General features: G+C 35.3%; 1 long non-coding RNA gene across 1 annotated transcript; it reads right to left on the reverse strand.

The window, feature by feature from the left end:
* Positions 1–1126: 1126 nt before the first annotated feature.
* LOC127879901 (uncharacterized) lies at positions 1127–2439 on the reverse strand. Its single transcript, XR_008049328.1, has 3 exons — positions 2366–2439; positions 1525–1640; positions 1127–1264 (listed from the first exon to the last, which is right to left on the reverse strand). It is a non-coding gene; the product is annotated as an uncharacterized LOC127879901 (long non-coding RNA).
* Positions 2440–11336: the final 8897 nt, after the last annotated feature.

Genomic DNA, 11336 nt, shown 5'->3' on the forward strand with positions numbered 1-11336 from the left:
TTGACAAAAAGCAAAGGCATGTTCTTTCCTGGGTAATACGTATGTTTTAAAATCAAATTTGGAATACAAACTGATAAAACAGAATCCACCAGACGTATTGGCTTGTCATTTTGTTGTTATTTAAAGTTTAAGGTAAACGGTATGTTTATTAAAAACAAAATACTGGTCATAGTAGAAACATATATATATGTGTGTGTTTGTGTGTTTTATTTCATATATGGAATTCATATTGTTGCATTAGTTTATTACATAGTATAGATATTGACTATCATTCGCCATGTGTTGGTGATAATGTCATGTTATAAATTATGTCGTTGTATTCAGTGTAACAAGTGTATGCTTATCTTTAGCGTTAATTATTTTGAAGAGAATATAAAAAGTAAATGAATAAATATTATATTATATGATTATATATGTACGATTCTTCTCTTGTGTTGCGGATCGATGCAGCTCTGAAGAATGTCAAGACGTATTTCGAATTAAGGAGTATTGTATTGTTTACACAACCATATTGCATACATTGTTTACTGTCAATTACCACGGCCTAGAGTAATTATAAGCAGGCAGTTAATTATGTAAAGAAATCGTGAAAATCCCTAGTATTAGAAACCCTGGCTGCTTATGATTATCGAACTAGCTCGTGACAGCGGTATTTAAAATTGAAACCAACGAAAAAACATCGCAAAACTTTAATCAAGTTATAATTAAAAAAGAATCACAGATTCGATAATACAAAGCACAGATGCGATATATTAATGAATAACGTAAATCCAAATTATTGCACAATTATTTGAGAATGATTTCAAACACACAAAAGAACTAAACGAAACCTAAAAATTAATCAAATTCGGATACCTTGAGAATCATTTTGAAAAGTAAAGTAAAAGTAAAACAACGAATAAAATAACGTAAAACGATAATGAAGTTACACATACAAACTGTAAACTATTATGATTTTTAATCAGTATTCACGGATTTATGTGAAGTCCTCACGTATCGAGAAAGGTTTGTTTTGCGTTTGTACGTTTTGAAACACTCCTCACTACTGTAACACTTGTCATGCATGTGGGTATTGATGTGCTCTCTGAGGTCATTCTCACTCCTAACTGCCAATTCACACTGGTAACATTTCACCAATCCCTCTTTTTTGCACTTTTCTCTCTAGCAACGAGAAGTTACTTGTCCGCAAAGCTCCTGCCGCACTGTACACACACGTGACATTGGGGTCCTTTGTTTGTTGAAGCCTTCTAAGATTGTAGGCATCCTGAGAAAAAAACAACATATTTTATTCACGTGACATTTCAATGCGTAAACACGCTTTTTCAAAAATGTTAGTATCTGAGGACATGCGTTCGTTAGTTTTAAATTACAAACGATTTGACGATTATTGAGTTATTTCAAAATATATGATAACCTGAGAGATGAGATATATTGTATATTTGTGTTGTTTCAAGAAAATCCGTTCATCTGTTTGTTAGCATAACTGTATAAAAATGTAACTATTTTTAAGGTATTTAATCTTACCTGAAATGCTTTCCCACAGCAGTTATAGTTTCCAGAGTTAGCGTGTCCCCTAATGTGGCGCAATAATCCAGCTCTGGTCTTCGACATTTTTCCGCATTCGGAGCATTGAGCCATACCTTAAAGCAAATATAATATCAAAAATAATATACGATACATTACTTCACTTGACAGTAGTGTTTGGCGCCAAAATAAAAATGGAATTTGATACAATAACATAAAGTGTACACTAATTTAAGGTAAGCATGGACTTGTCATCGATTTAAGATGCTCCAGCGTAAGATTTTAATATTATAATGGGGATTGTACAGCATGCCTGTAAATCATAATTATGTATTAGTTCAACAAGCGGTGCAAGCGTAGCCATTATGTGTTTTACATGCTAGCGCATTTAAAAATACCGTTTCAAATACATTGTTGACAAGAACTTTTTAAACAACTAAATAGAACTGAAAAACTTAAAAACAGTATACCACACTGATCCGTTTCAAAACGTATACCACACAGATCATATTACTGTAAGACTAGTGTTCTTGAATTTTGTTTCGTAAATAAATAACAGAAACCTGAAAATGGATGCACAATGATAAAGTGTAAGCTCCGCCCATAAAATTCATTTCTTAATTTCACCAGAGGTGATGTTTTTGTGTAAAAAAATAATGTCCCCACACTGATCCTACCCTTTTCTAACCGTTCAAACGCGCGGTTGCACTTTACTGAAAAAATACTTATTTGTTTTATAAAATCATGATACCTATAGAAAACTCTCGTGAATGAGCGAGCTCTCCACTTTATCCCATTAAAAATGGTGACATATTAAAAAAGTTATCCTTAAAAATCTTACCTTCGTCGCGCTTTTGTTGATATTTTACTCCCCACACAGATCTAAAAAAGTCACGTGGTATAGGCACCGGTTGTAGCAGAGGGGCAATTTTACCATCCATATTTGTGTTAAGTCAAACCGTTCGTTTGAAGTATATCGATATTAAAGAGCGGTTAAAAGAGACGCACGAAATTAGTCTTCATGCGAAATGAAAAATGTATGGCTTAATAACACACTAAATACATGTTTGCTTTACATAAGTAATACATTGAATTTTTAAATGAAAACAATTATTATTGAAATAATAAAAATAAGCATACAATCCAGAAAAAAGCTGGATTGTTTTTTTCCCGTCATCGAGAATCGAACCAGAAACCTTTCTTGGCAAATTCTAACGCGCTAAAACTTTGCGATTCATAGACCAGTAGTTTTTCTCCTTGAGAATGGCTTTACATTTACTGAGTCCATTTATTGCTATATATAAGTCGAAGCCATTGTGATTGCACATTTTATTTTTGAATTAAATTGGTAATACGTACTGGCGGATTAGCGGAAACACACCGTTTTAAAATGTCGAAACGTGAATTGTACGTACAGAGACATTATCTGAGGCCGGTCTAGTTTTTAAATGCATGCTTTTAGGACAAGACACAATTTATACTTACTCTAGCTAAATATATTATAGGTACAGAAAAAGCAACGTCTACATAATGATAATTAATGTATTTCCAGATGAATCTTGAGTTTTATGGAAACGAAGTTGATATGCTAGATTTCTCGTGGAAATACCACAGCTGTTCTGACAACATGTATAAACATACGGTGAAACATATCTTTCACCGAACCCCGAACCGGATCAAGCGGGATATTTTTATCTTTGCCACTTTTGTTTAAAATAAACCCTGCAAAAGCATGATAGGCCGCTTTTTGTCCGGACTGCCGAACTAACTCTAGAAACTGAGTTTGAAATACATCTGTCCATGTTTTGCTTTACTTTTCAAGCTAAGTTCATGGCAAAGTGTTCAGTAATTACGTTATTGAACAAGATAGCAAGAAGTGCAAAGCAGAGACAGAGCAGAGGCCAATCAATACATGATTTTTTATGTTTGAGAAAAACATCTGCATCAATGCAGGTCAACACGTATCGGAAGAGGCAGCAACATAAGACGCTGAGGACAACGTGTTATAAATGTCACAAACGTTATAGCGTTAACGTTTAACAACGTACCTCTCAAATTGTGCCACTCTGAGGCGTAAAACGGTCACGTTTAACAACGTACATCTCAAACTGTGCCACTTTGAAGCATTAAGGTCACGTTAAACTACGAACCTCTGGACTTGTACCATGTTAAAGCACGTTACGGTCACATTAAACTACGTTCATCGAGGTACATCTTAACTGTAGCCACTTTTAGGTGCGTTACGGTCACGTCTAACCACGTTGAAACGTATTACGGTCACGTTAAACTACGTGCATCGCAACTTTTGTCACGTTGAAACGCGTTGCGGTCACGTAAAACTATGTACGTCTGTTCTGGAGCCACGTTGAAGCGCGCTACGGCCACGTTTAACGAAGTACATTTCAACTTAAGCCACTTTGAGAAGCGTTACGGTCACGTTTAACGACGTCGCTCTCAACTTTTGCCACGTTGAAGTGCATAACGGTCGCGTTTAACTATGTATCTCTCATCATGTGCCACGTTTAGCGGTTTCGCGGCACGTTTGGCTCTATAGATACCTGAAAACTGAAAACAACGTGACACAATAGCTGTGGTATAACAGATCCGGGAACCGGAATACTCTGGTAGATAAAATCATACAGTCCCATGTATACTAGTTACTACTGAGGTTACATGTTTCAAACACATTTAATCCTTGCTTTTCAGCTTTGAGAGCAAAACTAAGACCCTAAGCAAATATCATGTTTGTAAAGTACATATAAAATAATGTTTCAAAACAAGTGCAATATGATTTTTTAAACATGTGTATAAGGTGCAAAGAGTTGGTTTACGTTCAAAAAATTTTAAGATCGCGGTGACCATGTGAATATGGTAGCCGCGATAATAAAAAAAAGGTCACGGGTCGATACTTTTGCAGTGTTTTCAAAATCTTTAGACATCAAATACCGGGTACTGGTTTTACACAGCGAAGAACTCCAATGTCTTAATTACCGCGAAGCTTTAGATGTAATCGAGCTAAAACACACATGTTTAAACTTTCAAGTTTGTAAGTGTTCATGCAAACGTTGCCATATTCGAAGAGTTTAGTATATGTGAGTAAAACGATTAGCCATATATTCTGTAAAAAATCAGACCGCTGTTGTATGCCTCTGAACCGGTTTAATCTAGACGAAACGTGCATTTTTGAATATCTACATGCACCAACGGTTGGCCTTTGTTGAAACGTTGATAAGACAATATAGCTAGCATTATTCCTCATTAAACGATATTAGCCACCAAAATATTTACAGCGGAGGGCACTGAACTTTTTTTCTGCGTAGCTGTCTTACCCAGGATTTGACCTTTCTAGACCTTTATCAACGGCCAATATTTATTATGTTGGGGAATTTTCCGACAGTAGGCCCGCATGAATACAAGTCTACAAATGAATTGCCCAAATTGAAAATAATTGAGACGCATAATTGCGTTTTGTAACGATGCTAGCCGACTGTCGAGAATGAAGCAATAGCATCCCATAAAGACATCATGATCGTGTGCAACCATTTTTACACTAAACTTTCCAAATCACAAGACTCTGTGCGTGTCCGTAATGTCCGCAAAAGCTCAAAATCAACGAATACTTCTTAAAATAAAGTTAACCCTTAAAATTCAGTGTTCCTATTAGCAAACGCCCACATTTCAACGCTATATTTGGTCTGGTAACATTAATTAATCGAGATACCCAATGCTAGTTTTTATTTTAAACACAGTTGTTTTTCGGAATTTGATGACGGCAGCTGCTGCTTTCTGTGACAGCTTGAATAAATTATGCAAATCAACGGAAACCGAATCTTCATATTATCTCCGTGGATTTCAAGGTCAGTGCACCGCCAATCTGTCTGATAATAGTCACTGAAAACCAGAATAAGCTATCTGCCCGTTAGCTAATAATATCAGGGTCTTACTTCAATTTTCTATCGAAAAAGTACAAAATGTATATTGGTTACATATCCATTTACAAAACTCAATACGATAATTATAATGTGTATTTTCAATGAGAGCAAAGAAAACTGCATCTGAATTATAAACTAACACACCATATATTGCACTCGTTGAGAACTCACTATTGTGTGTATATACATGTACATAATATATATATTTATGTGAGGATATATATACTATGAATAGGTGTAATATCATTTACATCTGCATATACAGGTGTGCGTTTTACGTGTACATATATGATTTATATTGATATTTCCTATGTATTTCTTAATTACCGCAAAATCAGCACATACGATTATATTTAAGTTCAAGTATTATGTATTGATTTAAAAAGTAAAAACATGAATTTAAAATTGTATAAATAAATATGCAATTTACTAAATAACAAACATTCCAAGCGATGAATAAGCGACTTACAACTGAAAATAAAAACACAATCAAAATTATGTTTAAAATAATTATACGTTTATATAGAAAAGTTAATTTGCAAACTTTATTTTCAAAATCAAGATAGACGCCGTTTATCATTTTATGTATATTTCGTGTGTTACCTCAGCGGTCTCTGTAATTAACCCATTTATGCCAATTGGACTCTCCCATCCTTCTAAATTGGATCAATTTATTTCCAAAATTTGGGCTGTCTAGTATATTTATATCTACATTTAGAATATTTCTTACAGAAATTCTTTTAAGCAAACAATGCAGACCCTGATGAGACGCCGCATCATACGGCGTCTCATCTGGGTCTACGCTGTTTGCCAAGGCCTTTTTTCAAGACGCTATGCATAAATGGGTTAACACCAGTAAAACGCAGCATGTTCATTGCGCAAGTTCTATGTTTGATCGTATTTCATTTTAACGAGTGTTCATTAAAATAGACATCTTTAAAATTAGCGGGCACCGTTGGTATTTTGTTTACTGCGATCAGCGTTGAGAATGAGTTATTGCCGCAATATAATACTGTGTACTTGAAGTTCGGTTTAAACTGATACTAGATAGAAGTGGCACATTTACCTTGACCCGAGCCCAGGAGGTCATAAGCCGCTATCTATCAAACGTGAAATGGGAAAACACACAGACGAGAGAACTAGAATACGGACCAGCGAACGTCAGTAAAATACAACAGGACGTAGCTCACAAAAAGTGAATAGAAAGGGGAAACCACATCTTGTACTTGACTCACTTATAATCGTTGCTTAATGACATGTATAAAGCTGCACAAGATTGATTTTCAGGTTAAGTTTTGGTTCAGGGTTCTATCCCCATTTCAAAATATACCAAGTATTTATTTGTTAAAGGGGCCTTTTCACATTTGGGTAAATTGACAAAATTTAAAAAAGTTGTTTCAGATTCGCAAATTTTCGTTTTAGTTATGATATTTGTGAGGAAACAATATTATTGAACATTTACCATGCTCTAAAATAGCCATAATATGCATCTTTTGACGATTTAAAACCCCGAAAATTATAACGCGTTGTAACGCGAAACGAATTAATTATTTGGAGAGTTCTATTGTTGTCGTTATATTTTGTGAAACTACGAAGATTGGTGATATGAAGTATAAAAACACCTGTCCTTGTATCCGGAAGGATGGCCGAGTGGTCTAGGTGGAAGACCTTTTACTGAAAGGCTCCAGGGGTCAGTGGTTCGAGCCCTGCTGAGGGTAACCTTTTTTTCTTTATTTAATTTTATTCTTGTTTTTTTTGCATGTAGCTTTGTATATCCAATGTTAACATTTATCAATATAAAGCATTTAAAGACAAACTACAAAACATGCCAAAATCTGTGAAAAGGCCCCTTTAAAATAAAAGAATCGATTATGTCTATGTAAATCAGGTAAACGAGGCAAATAAAAAAGTCTTGTTCTAAAGTATGTTTATTTTATCGGGTCCATAAGATAGCTAATATTTGACATTTCCTTATTTTATGTAAAAGTATTTCGTAAAATAATAAGTTGCGGAAATCATGTTGTCCATGCATGTGCTTTTTGTCAATTACAAAATGTTTTGCCGGTTATTATACACTAGATGCTTAGTAGCTTAATGCCAGTTGTTCATTGTCAATATGTATTATATGCCAGTTGGTAAATGCTAATTGTTAGGTGCATAATATCAGTTACGAATTCTAAATTGCTTAATGTCTGTTGTTAATAAGCAGTGGCTTTATGACAGTTGCATATTGGTAATTTCTGCAAAAGGAACGTGTTCGGTGCAAGTTGCTCATTTTTGATAACTGATCGCTCGTTTACTTTTGTTATTGTTAAAACAACTAAATTAACTGGACATTTTAAAAGCTACATGAGTTTGATATAGTTCAATACAAACTCCGGTTCGCACTATTACGTTTTGTTGATTGTCACCGGACACATAAGTCATGACGAAAACACACTCAATCTTCAGCGTCCCATCACTTCGATATTAAAGAAAATGTAGATATTTTGAAACAACGCTACATTTCCAACAAAAACAGTGATATGAAACCGTACCGAAAAAAAAAACTAAATTTAAAGTATCCCATACACAAGCTACGCTCCTGTCATTGCCGCGCTGGTTACGCAAGTATAAAAGAGCTCAACCTCTCGACATGAGAACTCCACTCGGTTTAGAACAATCGCGTGCGGCCGTTATAGGTTAAGTTGGATACAATGAGTGCCCCAATTCGAAGTCCGGAAATAAAATATACTCAAGTAAGATGCAATTAGGAATTAATTTATGATTTCCGTTGCTATTGGTTCTTAAACAACAATTTCGATTTCTGACAAGATTGCGTTGGCCTTTGTGGTTGAATACCGTTGCTTTGGGGTCGACTTAAACTTACTGCCTTTAAATGTTTAGATCAAGTTCTAGATCCTAAATGAAAGTTGAAAACAATGTCTTTGTTGTAACAGATAGAAATGCTTAAATGATATGTACATATATGATGAGGACGATGCTTGTCAAATTAATTTGTATTAATTTCTTGAGTAAATGGTTATTCCCCTTTAGTTAAAGTTTTGAGCGACCGGACCCATACCAGCTCAAAGTTAGCCGATAAGCACTGACACTGCGAAGAGTGCAATGTTATACTGGATGTTTTTATATAATGAATAAAGTTCTATGTATTGCGTTGATTTTTATATTTTTGAATCCAGATATTTCTTTAGCTGTTTTAGAGGATTTACTGATCTTCCGTTAAGTTTTTTTCTCCTGGTCAATCAACCGTATCATAAAAAGCGAATAGTTTTCTTTCTTGTAGTGAAAACTTGCTTGAATTTATCATTAAGTATACTACTGTTGTTCATAGTGTTTCTATATCCCACTGTGAACTATGTAATCTATACCATTGTTCTAAATGGTGTTGCACACATCTACTACATTTGACCGTACTTGTTCAGCACATTTGCTCATGTTTACTGATTATAAATATGCGTACTCATGGGTACGTCTGACCCGATTAATGTAACGCATGTATGCCTAGTGGACTCTCCCATTCTTCTAAATGGGATCAATATATTTCCAAAATTAGGGATTTCTACTATATTTATTTCTATATTTAGAATATTTCTTACAGAAATTCCTTTAAGCAAACAGCGCGGACCCATATGAGACGCCACAAGATGCGGCCTCTCATCTGGGTCTACGCTGTTTGCCAAGTCCTTTTTTCTAGACGCTAGGCATAAATGGGTTAAAAAAAACTGTCTCATACTTCTCCGATACCTTCTGTATCATCTTAAAATGCGTATACATATGTAATTTTACAGGAGATAAGGGTCTGCGCTGTTTGCTTAAAGGAATTTCTGTAAGAAATATTCTAAATATAGAAATTAATATACTAGACGTCCCTTATTTTGAAAACAAATTGATCAAATTTAGAAGGATGGAAGAGTCCGCTAGGCATAAATGGGTTAAACGCGTACTGACGTTGAATTTTGAGGTCACGTGAAAGTTTTTGTTCATTCCCAATCCATTGCCCGTTCGAATGTGGTGACACCTGTTTTGTTGACGCCGCGCTTTCGTTATTACGTGTAACTAGTCTAGCACATTCATTTTGAGACTGAGGCAAACCGTTTTTTTGCCATAAATAAATAGCCGCAATGTATCATAAGGCTTTTCACCGACTGGTGCGGCTTACGTTTAGTTTTGTGTATTTAATACTGTCACGTTCGAAACAGCTGGTTTAGGTTACACATCACTTTTTACCGATGCAAATATTGATACGTGTTGATGCAGTCTGCTTTTGAGTTGATTGTCTTTATACTTTTGGGGTTTTATGTATATCCTAACATTTGATTTCTACTTCACCCAATATGTTTATTTTGCAAATTATAAGCCTGCGCATAGTGCACGAGGTTATATGGGACGACACTTTAAGCACATGCTGTGACATGCATTAATCACCGTTTTCCCAGAGCGAGGCTCAACTTCAATGAGTCGCGTTCTGAGAAAACTGGGCATAATGCACGTGCGTAAAGTTTCGTGCCAGATTAGCCTGTGCAGTCCGCAAAGACTAATCAGGAACGACACTTTCCGCCTAAAATGGATTTTTGTTAAGAAGAGACTTCATTTAAACGAAAAATGTCATAAAAGCGAAAAGTGTCGTCCCTGATTTCGCCTGTGCGGATTGCACATTCTAATCTGGGACGACACTTTACGCACATGCATTATGCCCAGTTTTCTCAGAGCGCGACTCCAATATATTGAAACCTACCGGTATAATAGCACAGAAAACTTGCACAGTTCGCTCTTTCATCATATACCGATCGATTGTCACAGTTTATATAGAATGCTGAAAATAATCATAACTTGATGTAATTCACGCTTACGCCACCAGTTAATGCGTCGAGAGATCTGCAAAAGTATATATGAAAAATAGACGTTAAAAAGATACCCGGCTGATGTGGTTATACGGCTATAAGCAATGTACAACGTACCTCATTTTTGAATATGCTAATCTGATTAAAATGAAACTTATCTGTTAAGTATTGACGATAATGCATATAGATATACGTCACTAGTTGGACTAGACTAATGCATGCACGTGCATGCCACGCTGTCTACATAAATAATGCACACTTATCCAGGCAAAACTTATGTGCAGAGTCAAAAGCATTCGTATATAAACTGATCTTTTAACGAAATTATTAATCGAGAGTTTAGTTTGAGACTGGTGTATCTGTTTTACATGTGTTTATATGATGCAACATTTTCGCGCTTAGCCATCGGTATAAATGATATAAATTTTATGTATTTTTTTAGTTGCTGATTGTATTGTTCTTTGAGTTTTTATCTACCGACAGTTCATGTCATGACATTCTGATTACGAATCAACAGCAGATAGCTAATCAATGCTGTTTTTGTACAGACAGTTTAAAGCTTCAATAATGATAACTTTGTAGAAATCAAGGACAGGTTATCGGGGTATCCTGTGCCTTGGTGGTATTGTACGCGAAATGGGTTACATTGTGTACGTTATTTTGGGACACGTGTTAAGAATGGAATTGATCATGAAATTTGATACTATGTATGCCCTTAACTAGTATCAGGTAGAAGTGGCGCATACAAAACCTTGACCCAAATCCTAGAGTTATCTAGCGGATATCTTGCAGTCGTAAATTAAGAACACAAACAGGGCAAGAATCTTACATCGTTGGTAAAATACAATCAGCCGTAGCCCATGCGAAAAAAGAGGTGAAAGGCGAACATCAATCGGCTCATATAAATATTTTCGTTGATCAACGAAATAATGCAAACCGTTTACCCCATATACTTAAAGTGCTTTTTGTTCACACTGGCGCTATGGATAACACATATTTCAATATATATTGCACAGTGAATAATGTATAGCATCCG

The sequence above is a fragment of the Dreissena polymorpha genome, chromosome 4 (genome assembly GCF_020536995.1).
Source record: "Dreissena polymorpha isolate Duluth1 chromosome 4, UMN_Dpol_1.0, whole genome shotgun sequence".
In the NCBI taxonomy this organism is placed as follows: Eukaryota; Metazoa; Mollusca; class Bivalvia; order Myida; family Dreissenidae; genus Dreissena; species Dreissena polymorpha.